The sequence below is a fragment of the Arvicanthis niloticus genome, chromosome 3 (genome assembly GCF_011762505.2).
Source record: "Arvicanthis niloticus isolate mArvNil1 chromosome 3, mArvNil1.pat.X, whole genome shotgun sequence".
Taxonomy (NCBI): Eukaryota; Metazoa; Chordata; class Mammalia; order Rodentia; family Muridae; genus Arvicanthis; species Arvicanthis niloticus.
Window position 1 is genome coordinate 85,599,805 of NC_047660.1, and position 15,668 is coordinate 85,615,472.

The 15,668-nt window shown below is 43.7% G+C and overlaps 1 protein-coding gene across 4 annotated transcripts in view; it reads right to left on the reverse strand.

Moving 5' to 3' along the window:
* The window catches only part of Wdfy4 (WDFY family member 4), a 228,359-nt gene extending 216,630 nt beyond the window's left edge, over positions 1-11,729 (reverse strand). For all 4 annotated transcript variants that reach the window (XM_076931448.1, XM_076931447.1, XM_076931449.1 and 1 more), the window contains exon 1: positions 11,576-11,729. The gene's annotated coding sequence lies outside the window, so the exon portion shown is untranslated. The remainder of the gene's footprint in view (positions 1-11,575) is intronic.
* Between the last annotated feature and the right edge of the window lie 3,939 nt (positions 11,730-15,668).

Below are 15,668 nucleotides of genomic sequence, written 5' to 3' on the forward strand. Positions count from 1 at the left end.
TTATGGTCCCAGGGAGGCAGGGACAGAGGTGTGGGCACTGTGACACTGTGACACCGGGAGACATTATTGATGCCACACATTTCGGCCAGCCTCCAGCACATGATCCCCCTCCACCATGTGTATATAGTTTTCTTATTCATTGTTGACTGAATATCTCAAAAGTTTTGTAGATACACTTTATTAATTCTTTGAGAATTTTATACAATGTGTTTTGATTATGTTTGCACCTCATCCCACTCCAATTTCCTTCCCATTTCTTTTATGTCTTTTATTATCGATCCAGTCCAGTTTATGTTGTCCGTATACTCTTGGATGTGGCATGACCCACTGGAGTGTGGCAGACTTACCAGGAGCCACACCCTTAAAAAAACAAACCTGACTATCCCTCCCCCAGGAACAATCAGCTGACCATAGCTCCTCAGGCATCAGAGCTTATGGACATCATACACACACACACACACACACACACACACACACACACACACACACACACACGCTAAATTGCTCACTGGCTTAATCTTGTACCGGAAACTACAGCTGCTGCTGGCTCATGAGTGCAGTGGTCCTGTTGTATCCAGAAGACGCTGGCTCACTCTGATCCTCCTAGCTCTCTTACACTTACAGTTCTTCTTCCCCCATTCAGCAGTGATCCCTGCACCTTGGGGACGTGTGATAGAGATGTCCCATGTATGGTTAAACACTCCACAGACACGTATGCTCTTCACTTTGATCAGTTGTGAGTTTCTGCATTAACCATTGCCCACTGCACAAAGAAATCTCTCTAATGAGATCAATTTGATAAAATTGATAGGGAAGCACAGAAGACCTCCAGTAGTCTGATCAATCCTGAGCAATAAAGATGCTGCTAGACAAATCCTTTATGTCAAGTTATTCTACAGAACGATGGGAATCACACATGGAGTGGGGGGAAATCAGTGTAACTGACCCATAGATAGTTCGATGTAATGACAGATGCATCTTTAGAAAAGATCTCAAAAATACACATTGGAGAATGGACAGCATCTTTAACAATGGTGCTAGCAAACCTGGATTTCAACCTGCAGAAAAATGAAACCAGATCCTTACCTCTCACGCTGCACATGGATCGAAGATCTCAGTGTTAGACCTCAACCTCTAAAACCTCTAGAAGAAAGAGTAGAGAGTACACTGGGATATGGGTTCAGGTGGTATTTTCTGAACAGGACCCAACTGCCCAGGAAATGAGACCAGCAATCAGCAAGTGTGACTACATAGAATTAAAACTCTTCTCTGCTGCTGCAGCAACAGTAACTGACTGAAGAGGCATCCTGGAGAATGGGAGGAAAGCTTTGCCAGATGTACATCTGACAGAGGATTTGTATCTAGAATGTACAGGTACAAAAAAATTTAAAGCCCTAAACATCAAGAAAACAAACAGCTATATTAAACAGCGAGCTATGAAACTGAACAGGGAGCTCTCAGACAAAATACAAATGGCTGAGAAATATTGTTAAAAGTTCACCATTCTCTGTGGAGAAAGAGGAACACTCTGCCACTGTTGGTGGGATTGCAAGCTGGTACAACCACTCTGGAAATCAGTCTGGTGGTCCCTCAGAAAATTGGACATAGCATTTTCTGAGGACCCAGCTATACCACTCCTGGGCATATACCCAGAAGATGCTCCAACATATAACAAGGACATATGCTCCACTATGTTCATATCAGCCTTATTTATAATAGCCAGAAGCTGGAAAGAACTCAGATGTCCTTCAACAGAGGAACGGATACAGAAAATGTGGTACATTCACACAAGGGAATATTACTAAGCTATTAAAAAACAATGAATTCATGAAATTCTTAGGTAAATGATTGGAAGTAGAAAATATCCTGAGTGAGGTAACCCAATCACAAAAGAACACACATGGTATGCACTCACTGATAATTGGATATTAGCCCAAAAGCTCGCAATATCCAAGATACAACTCACAGACCACATAAAGCTCATGAAGAAGGAAGACCAAAGTGTGGGTGCTTTGGCCCTTCTTAGAAGGAGTAACAAAATACTCATGGGAGCAAATATGGAGACAAAGCGTGGGACAGAAACTGAAGGAGGGGCCGTCTGGAGACTGCTCCACCTGGGTATCCATCCCTTGTGCAGTCACCAAAGGTAGACGCTGATATGGATGCCAGGAAGTGCATGCTGACAGGAGCCTGATATAGCTCTTTCCTTAGAGGCCTGCCAGAGCCTATTTACACAGAGTGGATGCTCACAGCTAACCATTGAACTGATCATGTGGTTTCCAATGGAGGAGTGAGAGAGAAGACTGAAGGAGCTGAAAGGGTTTGTGGCCCCATGGGGAGAGCAACAATACCAACCAACCAGAGTTCTCAAGGTCTAAACCACCAGCCTGGAAGCACATAGAGAGGGACCCATGGCTCCAGCTGTATATGTAAGGGAGGATGACAGTGTCAGGCATAGGTGGGCAAGAAAGTCCTTGGTCCAGTGAAGGCTGGACACAGCCAATGGAAATAGATGCAAAGAACCATTGCAAAACATTAGATGGAACTAAGAGAGTCAGTCTTCTGGAAGAGCTGGGGTAAGGATTAAGGGGCTCAAAGAAGACAGGGACACTACAGGAAGGCCAACAGTGTCAACTAACCTGGATCCTTAGGAGTTCTCAAGAGTCTGAACCACCAATCAAAGAGTGAGCATGAGCTGGACCTACACGCCCCTGCAAGCCCCCACACATATGTGACAGATATGCAGCTTGGTCCTTATGTGGGTTCACCAACAGCTGGAGCAGTAGCTGGCCATGAATCTGTGGCTGTGGCTCCTGTTCCCCTAACTGGTCTGCCTTGTCTGGCCTCAGTGGGAGAGCATGCACTTAGTCCTGCAGAGAAATGATGTGCTGGGGAGGGGATGGGTGTTGAGGATTTGTCCAGGAGGATATTCCTTCTTCTCAGAGGAGGAGGGGAGAGGAGAATGGGGGAAGGTTCCCTGTGGAGGGGGGGCTGGGATGAGAGGGCGGTTGCTATTGGGATATAAAATGACAAAAGAAAGAAGAGAAAGGAAGGAAGGAAGGAAGGAAGGAAGGAAGAAGGAAGGAAGGAAAGAAGGGAAGGAAGAGGTTGGAGAAAGGGAAGAAAAGAAAGACAGACACAGAAAAACATACAGAAAGAAAGAGAAAGAGAGAGACAGAGAGTTGAGATAATAGAGTTGTATGTAAGATCTGGAAAAAGTTTGGGGAGGGGAACAAAATATACATTACATGTTTTTTTTTTAATAGAAACAAACAAAACAGGTTCTTGCTGTGTAGCTGAGACTCACCCAGAACTCATGGCTCTACTGTCTCTGAATCCCAAGTGGCAGGGCTCAGGGGTGAACCCCTGGTGGCACTCAGCATTATTTATTCTTTCTCTCTTTTTACCCCCCTCTTTTTGTACTGGAGCATGCTCGGCAGATGCAGGTTTGGTAATTGCATAAGTAATAGGAACCTAACATTTAGCATGGTCTCCCACCTGACAACTTGCCTTCATCTGGTTTTTCTGCTTTCCTCTATGGTTTGTCTACATTACCTGTCCAGTCACAGAAGACTCGGTGATCAAGAAGACTCTTGTTCAAACTGTCACAACAGGTTATTTTCTAGCAAAACGCTCTAATACCTTCTCAGTTACTCAAAGTAAAACCTAAATCTATAACAAAACTTAAAAAAAAAAAAAAAAAGTTCACCATCCTCAACCATCCATTATGGAAATAAAATAAAACCAGCCTGAGGCTTCATCTTGCCTCAGTCAGAATGGCTAAAATTAAGAAAGCCAAAGACAACCAGTGCTAGAGATGGTGGGGGAAGGGAGGGGAGCCCTTGTTCACTGTTGGTGGAAGTTCAAACTGGGCCAACCACAATGAAAGTCAGTGTGGAAGTTCTGCCAAAAACTAGATAGGTCTACAGCTGTACAACTTCCTAGGCATAGACTTTTTTCTGCTCTGGAGACACGGGCTCATTCCTGTTCACCGGTGCTCTATCCACAGTAGCAAGGACACAGAAATGGCTTAGCAGTCCATCAACCAACGACTAGCTAAAGAATTTTATTTGGGTGTAATGAAAAATGAAATTCTGAAGTGTGCAGGCGAATGGTTGAGTAGGAAAGCTTTACACTAAGTGAGATCAGGTTGGCCCAGAGAGACGAGCATCACACATTCTCACACGTGGACCTTAGTAGCAAATCCTTTCATCTACGTTTTTAATTTGAAGTGCTTATGGAATCCAGGAAACTAGAAAGAAACCATGGATGCGGAGAGAGGGAAAAAAAGGTCTTCATGGAGGGTCACAGTGTAACTCTGAAGATACAAAGAGGAAAGCTGAATAATGAAGAGGGAGACTTAAGTGGAGAGAGGGTGGGAAGGAAGAGCAGAGGGTGGGCTGGGGAGGAATAGTTAGCCTTAAGGATGTCTTATATGTATTTAAAACTGATATTAATGTATTATTTTTTAAGATTAGTCAACATGCATTCAGAAAGTTTTCTCATTGTGTTGAAGTAGGAAACAGGATAAAATGTATTGTGCATGCTCTATTCCAGTACAAGCACAGTGTATAACTGATAGGTAAGAAAGCTTGATTGTATAACTCCCCACATGATATCATAAACACATGATACCCTGATGTTTTTCTTAAATCATCAGGCTGAATTCCCAGGAATCGTCCTCTTCCTTTACCTGAACTGCCTCCCCCATGGCCCAGTAACCTAGTGCTCAGACTGGCAGAGAGACCCTTACCACAGGAAATTTGTTTCCTTCACATCATCTGAGACTATGAATTCTTAAAGGATGGTCTGGCTAATCATCTGACCAAAGTGAAGAGAAGCTTCACAGTTCTGCCACAGTGACTATGGAGACATCTTAGTCCTTCAACAGAGGTAGCACTGTCTGATGCAAAATGCACAGGCTTTAAAATCAAATATGACAAGTATCAAATCCCAGCCCAGTCACTGTCTCCTGGCAAAAGGTTCTCTCTCTCTCTCTCTCTCTCTCTCTCTCTCTCTCTCTCTCTCTCTCTCTCCCTCTCTCTGTCTCCCTCTCCCTCTCTCTCGCCTCTCCTCTCCTTCCTTCCCTCCCTCTCTCTCTCCCCCCTCTCTCTTACTCCCTCCCTCTTTCATTCCCTCCCTCCCTCATTCCCTTTCTTCCTCCCCATCCCCTTTCCCCCTCCCGCTCCACTCTGAGCCTCTATAGAATGGGGGTGAAGCTAATCTAGTGTGGGGTTCAGATGAGTATGAGTTCCAATACACTCTCTGGTTACTGTGACCCTAACTCCATTGTTAGCATCAATACTTTCTTTCTTAGAATTAAGTGGGGCTGGCAGCTTTGCACTTCTCTGGAAAATCCTTCATAGAAGCCATGGGACAAGAATTACCCTGTCTCTGACAGGCGATAAGCAGTACAAATATAAAGCCAGCCAGTGAGCCTAAGCTATGTGTGTAATTTATACTTTCTGGTAGCCACCATAAAAATAAAAAAAAACTAAAACAAATAGATTAAATTCACTTTAAAATACGTTTCCCAGTAGGCTCTCTATATTTGCAAGTTCTACATCTGGAATGGAAATAGTACAGGGAAATTTGCATCTGTAAATAGGCATGTATAACTTTCTTGTCATCGCTTACTTATTAATACAGTATAACAACTATTTACATATCATTTGCAGTGGATTAGATATTTTAAGTATTCTTACAACCATTTAAAGTAAATGGGAGCTGTGAATAGATTGTACACAAATGTTATCACATTTTACATAAATGATTTAAGCATCCTTGGCATTTGGTATGGGAGGTAGATTCTAGAAACTTGTAGATGCTTGGTTCTAGAATTACAAGTCCAAAATAGTTTATTAGTTACCAACATTTTTAAGTGTTAATAAAACACTTCACATTTTTGATGTTAATTCATAATATCCTTGAGTGTTTTTGTGCATCTCCAATTTACAGCACATCTCTATTTGGACTGGCCCACATTTTAAATATGGCATTTCTTGTATTTGATGCTACAGATCTAGACCTTGAGATGCAAGACTTTAACATGTGCATGTGCAAGAGCTTCAGATGGGACCAACAGCCAAAGACTTAGGGATATAATCTGGAAACACCATTCCATCTGAACGTTTGTGCTATGAACTTAGAGGGAGATAACACATGCAAAAGTGTTGCATTTCTTGTAAATAAAATGAGTGATGGCCCCACCATGATGCACTCTGGAATCTCCTCCCTCTCCAGGTGACCAAACTGCCTTGTTTTGTTAATATGAAGTGGGGCTGGGGGTGGGTGGGGCCAACACTTGATTGGTTGGGAGAGATGTCTGTCTCCCCCTTCCTGTTCCTGAACCACCACTGCCTCCCACACCTTCGTCTATGCCCTTGGCCCAGCTCTGTGCTGGGCAACCCCAGTCTCCCTGACACTCTGCACTCATCTCTCATTTGCCTTTTCTCCCACAGTCTGTACACAGAAAGTGTTCAAACTCCACTCTCAAAACAGTGTCTAAAATCTTACCAACTCACTCTATCTTCCCTTCTATCAGTTTGCAGCAAGCCGCCATCACCCCAGCCTACAGTTTGGAGTTTATTGCACAAACTCCAAAGCCCTGCTTTCCCCGCTACTATAACCTCTTCTTCAGATAAGAGCTAAAACAACTCCTAGATAATATGCCAGGGCGTATCAACAACAGCACAAACATTTTTGTTTAGTAATGTTGAAATGATGTAAAATTAAAGCCAGGTAGGAGTCACACTAGACAGAAGACGCACTGCTGTTAGGAGAAAAAGTATAAAATTTGATTGAGACATGTTTAAAAACCTAATTGTATAGGGAGACAAACCGTGGTCGTGAACTGGATGAGGTGTCCTCACAAAGACAAGAATTCTCCCTGAATTCTATTTTCATTTGAACATAAGCTTTGCTCTTCTGTTGAGCTCCATAATCTGATTCTAAAAATGTATGTGAAAGAACAAAGTACTGCAAATTTCTTTCCATATATGATGATTTATAATAAACAAACCTTCAGTAAGTAATGTTGCTTAGGGCTGGGGATGACAGACAGATTGACAAAACAGCTGTTAACAGAGGTGTGGGTAAATGGTGAGCTAACTGCAGGGCTCTGTGTAATGGTAGACCTTAACTATCCACGTGGGAAAACCAACAAGTATTTGTAAGTGACGTGGAAGTGGAAGGGAGAGAATCTGGGGAAGGGGAGGAAACAGTGGGAGGGTGGGAAGAAATCAGGAGTGAGAATGTGCTGGATGTTTGTGATTGACTGAATGGAAGCATCTCATTAATATGGCACTGGAGAAGAAAGAGACACAGCACCCAAATACTGCATAGATGCTCACCTAGAATGATGCTGCAGCACTGCATAGATGCTCACCTAGGACAGCGCTGCAACACTGCATAGGTGCTCATCTAGGGCAGCGCTGCAGCACTGCATAGGTGCTCACCTAGGACAGCACTGCAACATTGCATAGGTGCTCACCTAGGACAGCACTGCAACACTGCATAGGTGCTCATCTAGGACAGCGCTGCAGCACTGCATAGGTGCTCACCTAGGACAGCACTGCAACATTGCATAGGTGCTCACCTAGGACAGCGCTGCAACACTGCATAGGTGCTCATCTAGGACAGCGCTGCAGCACTGCATAGATGCTCATCTAGGACAGCGCTGCAGCACTGCATAGGTGCTCACCTAGGACAGCGCTGCAGCACTGCATAGATGCTCATCTGGAATTTTATATAATGAAAAAACAGCTAAATTACTGTCATTTCTTAAGGCAGTACGATTTCTAACTAAGTTCTAAACACTTATATTTACACCCACAGATAAGGGCAGCTCTCACCCCTCATCATAGAGCTGCTTTTTGCAGCAAAGATTATTACAGAAATCTATCACTGATCAAAATGCAGAGAATAAGGGATCATGAGGTGCCCTGTGCCAACTGATACACCTACAATGCAGCCTAGGAAGGCTGAAAGCTCAGGGGAAATCACGAAAGAGAGGGTGGGAAGATTGTAAGAGGCAGAGGAGAGAGTATCTGTGCTGGATAGTGTCCCCTAGACATGATGAGGAAACACACGCACGAATCTGAACAGTAAGATTGCCTGAGTGGGACCAGCCTAATGGCAACACCAGTAGACATGCCAGCAAAGAGAGGGACAATTCCAAATGGTTCCAACCCTACAACAAGAGCTATAGGTCGTCAATGGCTCTGAGAGACAGAGAACAGTTTTCTTCAGGCATGCACTCTCTCATAGGATGTCACCAATCATAAGTTGTCAGCCCTGGGCACATGTACATAGGATCAACATTAAATGTACTAAGTCGGTTCTCTCTCTCTCTCTCTCTCTCTCTCTCTCTCTCTCTCTCTCTCTCTCTGTGTGTGTGTGTGTGTGTGTGTGTGCACATGCATTCACACACATGCTCATACATATATAGCAATTATAAACAAAGAAGAGGGCATAGATTTTGGAAAGGAGGAGACAGGAGTTTGAAGGGAATGTGGGAATAATCTACATACAAAAATCTCAAAAAAAAAGTTCAAAAACAATTTTTAAAAAAGACATATTTTAACCCACACTGAACAGGAGAAAATTAATTTTCAGCTGGATAAAAGACAATAAATGAAATGAAAGACTGAAGTGCTTTTTTAAATATTGTTACAATCAAATGTTGGTGAAAATGTGGAACAGAAGCAGCTATGTTGCTGCTGATGGTTCAGTAAAATGATCCACATGGTAGGTCTGAGGCTCCCCACCTGTGGATTCAGCTATGGGTGGTGGGGGGGAACATGATACGTAGATAACATGCATATAATGTGCAAGTTTGTAGAATGGACTTGAATATCTGCAGATGAGTGTAAGAGGTGTCTTGGAGCCGATCTTCAGAGCACACACTAAGGCTGAAGATAAGTTTGCCTATGACTCAATTCTATTTCTAGACTATACATTTTGGAGAAATTAGTACATATATGCTAGCATGCTGTAAAGGAATAGCCATAGTATCACTGCTTGTAATAGGACAAAAACAACTAGAAATATCTCACCCTGCCTATCATCGGGCTCTCAGAGAACTATGTTCATGTAATAAATGTTACACGAATTAGATATTAACAAATTAAAGGGGTTTGCAGCAATACAAACAAATTTCAAAAACATAGCTTTGAGACAATTAAGCAAGTCTTCAATAATGTTTAATTCATGCTGGAGCGGTGGTGCAGAGGTAAAATTGCCTGCTGTGTAAACATACTGAGCTGAGTTCTGTTTCCTAGCTCCCACATAAAGGCTAGCACAGCAGCACAGATCTACATCCCTGGATCTGGGAGGCAAAGAGAGGCAGATTCCTTGGGCTTACGGTCAACCAATCTATTCAAAGAGGCATGCTCTAGGTTCAGAGACCTTGTCTCAAAGATAGAGATGTAGAACAATAGAGAAAAAAACATATGATATCAAAGTCTTTCCTCTACATGTGCATGCACATGTATGTGCAGCTGCACACATATGCACACATTCATGCATACAGTAAGTACAGTGTGTGTGTGTGTGTGTGTGTGTGTGTGTGTGTGTGTACTTAACTTCAGGCTAAGTTCAAGAATGTATAAAATAAAGCCATGTTTAGTTTTGGCTACTTTTCTGTCGCTGTGATAAAATAACCATGACCAAGACAACTTACAAAAGAAAGCACTTAATTTAGGACTTACAGGTTCAGAGGATTAGAATCCATGATGTCAGAGCAAAGGAATGGTGGCAGAAAACAGCTGAGAGTCTAAAATCAGAACCAGGAGGCAAAGAGAGACATCCATACTAGAAACACAGGGAGGAGACTTTTGAAACCTCAAAGCCCACCCCTAGTAACTCACCTTCTCCAACAAGGCCACACCTCCTAATCCTTCCCAAACATTTCCACCAATTAGGGACCAAGTATGAAAATATATGAGCCTATGGAGGATATTCTCATTCAACTACCAGGGATGTATTAAATAATTTAGAGATATTGGAGGAATCAGAAATAAAAACAAGGGAACAATAATCCCAAAGCTGGGATGACAACTTCCTCTGCAGAAAAGAAGGGTGGGTGCACAAAGGACCTCAAAATGGCAGTGCTCTTTAACAACTGATCTACGGTGTCAGTACATGGGGTCTAGTTATTCTTATCCCTCTGCTCTCTGTACCTTTTCTAAACTACTCCTCCATCTACTCAGTGTTACCATGACTCTGGGGTGGGGAATGGCTCAGCTGTTAAGAGCAGTGGATGCTCTTTAGAGAGCTAGGATTCAACTTCTAGCACTCACATTGGTAACTCACTACCATCTGTAACCCCAGCCCCAGAGTGTCTAATGCCCTCTTGTGACTTCTGTGGGCACCGCATCCAGGTAATACCCAGAGGTATATGCAGGCCAAACACCTATATACACAAGATCATAAAATAATTTTTATTTAAGAAAACAAAAAGAAAGTTCCTTCTGGATCATAGGAGTTCATACCAGACACCCAGGATGGACAGAAAAAAAAAAAAAAGTCCCACATTTGAGCCCACACCCAACTCTCTGGCTAGTCCCCAGGACACCCTTTACCCCAAGGCACCACACTGGCCTCTAAGCCTTCCTGAAAGCTTTTAAGAGCAATCCTCAGAAACCATGGTGCAGGCCTGGGCTCCCTCAGTGTCCTCTCAGCAGATGTGAGCCCTCCCTGTCCTTCTTGCATACTGACCACCAACCCACTTTATGTCACTGCACAGGGCACTATGGGCCCCCATTTGCTCATTGTCTCTTTACCAGTTTTGAGTGTTCATTGAACAATTAAATAGATAAAAATATAAAAATTATATTAGAAATATTCCCTAGAAAGGTAGTACATGATGCCCAGTTATCACTTCAGAGAGACTGGGACAAAGGAGTAGGTTCTTGAAGGCTGAGTTTTGAAGGAGAAGAGAATCAATCTTAAATGACCCAGATGTTCCTGTTTATACAGAAATGTTGGCATTCAAAGGTTGAGTGTGACAACTCAGGTGAAGAAGTGCCATCTTCAGAGACTTCTACTTTACCAGATCCTGGGGCAGGCAAGGGTGGGGCCAGCGAATGGCAAGACCAGGTCTGCCCAACCACCCTGAAGGCCGGGGTAGGTGGTCCACCCCTTCAGAAGCTACACCAGGACTAAGAGGGGATTGTCTCAGTCAGTGCCCCGCTCTATACCTTGACAGCAGCACAAGCCAGAGTTAGTTTTCCCCAGCTGTGACAGACTCCCATGTCTCAGCAGAGCCTAAAGAAGGGACTTGACCCATAGCCAAAGAGTGAGGAATGAGCTAGTGCCAAGTCAGCTTAGCAAAAGCTCACAAGTGACAAAGCCCTCTAGCAACAAGGGCGCTGAGAGGCACTGACCACAACGACCTCCCTCACCGATCACTTCCTGACACTCATCCCTCCTCTCTGCCACTCCAGGATTCAGACAAGGTACGGATGGTCACACATGTGTTCCACAGCTGTCTTTGCAGGAGGCAGTCGGGTATTCTACCACAACAAACAGCCCCCACCTGGCTGATCTCTTGTCCAAGAGCAGGAAGACGTACCTGTAGGGATGGCAGTCAAAGTCTGAGGATGTCACATGGTGTGGGTGCTTCCATCTCCAGCCTCCAGTGGCTCAGCTCAGGGGAACAGAACAAGACCTGGCCTCGCATGGCAGCCATCAACAACAGTGTTTCATTATGAATCACTTGTGCTGGGTTTCTCTTCATTTCCTGGAGAAAGCAGAAGTGGGAAGTCAGCAGATGCCTGCCCTTCCCATCCTGAGCCAATGACAGAGCTGCTTCACCGATGACTGGCAGGACAACTCGGATTTCACAAAAGGTCCCCTGGGACTGTGTGTTTGGTGGTCAGCAGGGCCAGGTGGGACTGAGGAACAGAAGGGAAAGTACAGCCTGGCACCCATGTCTGAATTCTGTCTCTGCTGTTTATCAGCTGTGCGCCCAGTGGGCTCTGTCCATGTGGCTCCCCATCCTAACCCTCACCTCCCCAAGGCTCAATTTCAAATCCTTAGGGACTGAATCTAAATGGCTTCCCTTTTCCAAATGGTTAAGGTATGGGAGCAGGGTGCCTTCATTCATGCGGATGATGTTCTGCTCAGGTGACCCACAGGACGATGTGGGTCAGTAGGGGAAAGGGCAGGATCCAGGCATTTACAAAGGGCCGAGAGGAATCTCTGATTCGATGTTGCAGTTCCATGCCTTTACAACACTCCAAGCAAGTTCCCGTAACTTCAACGTTTCCTATGGGGGATGTCTCACAGTTGGGCTCAGCAAACAACTCAGGCCCCATGTAGGAGCCACCCATGAGGGTACAGAGAGACTCCTTACAGAGGTAGGCATTGCCACGTAGAATAAAACACACTTAGGCTCCTCATGGTCAAAGTCCTGAAAATCAAAAATAACATTACCCAACCAGCAGTGGGAAAAAAAAAAAAAAAAAAAAAAAAAAAAAGAAAGAAAGAAAGAGGACAACTTGATGTGACTTCAGCTAATGCTACATCAGAAACAACAGAAGTCAGAAGACAATAAAGGCTCAGGTGCCCCTCCTCTATCCATGATAGAATGCTCACTGACTTGACCTTAAGCAACTCTTAAGCATGCAGCCTCAGCTGCTGTTGGCTAATGAGTTCAGCAGTCCTGCTGTGTCCAAAAACACCCTGTCCTCCATGACCTCTGACTCTAACAGTCTTTCCTCTTCCTCTTCCACGATGTTCCCTGAGCTACTGACAGTCAACAGTGGCTAGAGGAGTGAGACTCCGTTATCTTGGTCTGTGTGGTCCTTGCTAAGTTGGCCATGCTCCAGTGGCTGATCCCACAGGACATTAGTGGCACTTACCAGACTTGGCTATTAAAAATAAGAAAGAAAGATAAAAGAAAGGAAATGACGGGAACATGAGAAGGAAATGTGGACTGTATCCAGAAGGAGCTGGAGGGGGGTGACTACACTGGAGATGCTCTACCAACCATGTGTGAGATTCATAAATTTAGCAGTTTAGTGTTTAAAATCGTAGAAAATGAAAACTCTGAAAAGAAGACAGTGGAAAGATGTCTTTAACCTCCTGAAGAGAAAATAGCAACAACAACAAAGTTAACCCATTCCCACAGTCCGATAGCCAGTGAAGAAAACGGAGCATAAAACAGCTATTTCAGATGAGTGAAAGCCGAGGCCAACCGTCTCCAGTGGGCTTGCACTAGGAATTCCAAGGACATCCTTGAAGCTAAAGGAGAAAGCTAAGAAATGCTCTTGGGTCTACAGAAGGGAAGAAAAGCACTGTTGATAAGCAGTGTGGGAGGAACTGTGTTCTCACCCTAATTTCTCTAAAATGGTATGAGTACTTTTAAAACTCGCAGCATGTGCTTCAGAGTTTATTCCACCTATAAATTATATGCAGATGGTTTTCAACTTTATGCTCTAACTTACAGTTGTTCAGTTTCACAGCGATGCAGAATCAGTGCGAGTTCAACGGAAGCCTTACAAGCAGTTTAGGGATTAAATCGCATCCAAAGCTAGAGAAGTGTGTCCCAATCCTCTCCCATGGTGACCGGAAGTAGAACTCCCTATCAACCATAAGGAGAACAACACAGGCTAGAGTGTGTTGTGATGTGAACAGTTTCAAATACAGATATTTGATACATCTCATGATCTATTCAGTAGTTCAGTGTAAACAGGCATTGTGTGTGCGCTAGACTAATGTAAGTGTTCTGAGCCTGTGAAAACAAGCCAAACCCCTGGGGGCTGCACACATGGAGCAGTAGGTAGTGCTTTCTGTACAAGCATGAGCACTTAAGTTTGGATCCCCAGTACCCATGTAAATGCTGGGCGTGGCAGAGCGTGTCTGTAACTGACTTACAAAATAGAGCATATTAATTTTGCATATTATATAAATGTCATGATTAGGAAATAAAATTAAAAATGGCTACTGTCCTAACAGCTGACAAGTGTGTGAGAACAGTCCTCCCATTGTTTTGCCATAGTATATGGTTTTGGTCATTGTTCTTGTTGTTGTTGTGTTGTTGTGTTGTTGTTGTTGTTATTGTTAAAGCTTTGGAGTCAGGGTATATATTCTTCTCTGTAACCTGGGTTTGTTGGTGTTGTTTCACTGCAAAAGCTTTGAGCTTTCTGTCTTCAGAAACTAGTGTCCTCTTTAAACACCCTGGGCCTGGCACTACGCAGCGCTAACATCCCACCTGTCTTTGCCAAGTTCATGGACATTGTTCACATGCCCTGGAACTGCAGCACCATAATCAAGGACACACGTGTCCCGGATGAATGGTTTTTTCTTTGGGGAAAGTGGGAGGAGACAGCTGAAGCTTTGTTTTAACTCTTGACTGCCTTTATACTGTCTCGATGTTTGTGTGGCACTGCTAGAAATGGCGTCTGTGTGGCTTAGATTTTTGTCTTGATACTATCTAGAGTCATCTAATAAGAGGGAATCCAAATTGAGGAAATGTACCTCATCAGATTGGCCTTGTGGACAAGGCTATGGTGCATTTTCTTGTTTACTGATTGCTGTGGAAGGGCCCAGCCCACTGTGGGTGGTGTCATTCCCTGGCAATTAGGTGTATAAGAAAGCAGGCAAACAAGCCAGTAAACAGCATTCCTCTATGCTCTCTGCTTCAGTTCCTGCATCCAGATTCCTGCCTTTATTTCTTGACTTGACTTCCCCTGCTGATGGACTATAACACATATGCCAAATAACTCATTTCTTCTCCCAAGTTGCTTTTGGTCCTGCTGTCTTATCACCTTAATAAAAACTCAACTAGGTTAGAGGCCTATCAAAGGAGTACCAGGAAATCTATGGTAACAAGATACAATATAGAGAGGAGGTGGCTTCAAAGGGAATGGTGTATGGCAGGGTACATACTAAGACTCTTTCAACAGCATGACTATTCATAATGAAAATCAATCAAGGCACCTCTTTCAGAGATCACCTAGCCTGTCTGGCTTTACTCTGAGCTCTCTATTGTGTTATCCTGGTAGTTGTGTCTGTTTCATGTCAGTTACTGTGACTTTTAATAATAATTTGAAATTTGGCATAATAAGTACTTTTATTTGTTAGTTTTGCTGATAATTCAAGTCTTCTGTGTCCAGACGAACTTCAAGATTTTTGTATGTTTCTGTGAAGAATCACACTGTAACTTTGACAGTGTTTATATTGGTTTGAGGCATAAGCTATAAAAATAAAGCCATAATGCTCCTAGAAGGAAACAGAAATATCAATTTCTGCTCAAGAAAAATAAGCTGGAAGAGAGAAACTAGTGCAGCTGGCTTCATCCAAAGACAAGTTTCAAAAGAAGACACTATTAGAAAAGGAAAACGCATGTAATCTGACCACTGAAATACCAGAACACATACAGGTATCCTAGGGGTGGGGCGGGGTGATACAGTGGTAGCCTAGCATGCACAGAGTTATGGGTTCCAAGCCCTTTAAGGAAGAGGAAAAAGAGGAAAGGGGAGGGACAAGGAAGAAGGGAAGGGGAAAAGGAAGAGGGAGGGGTCAGCTGGAAGTGGAGGAAGAAGAGGAGAAGAAAGAGAAAGAGGGGGAGAAGCAAAAGGTTGTTTCCAAACAAACTGATAATCAGAAGATAAACAGCTTATGCCAGCAAGGTGACTCTGAGGTAGAAGCTCTTGCATTCT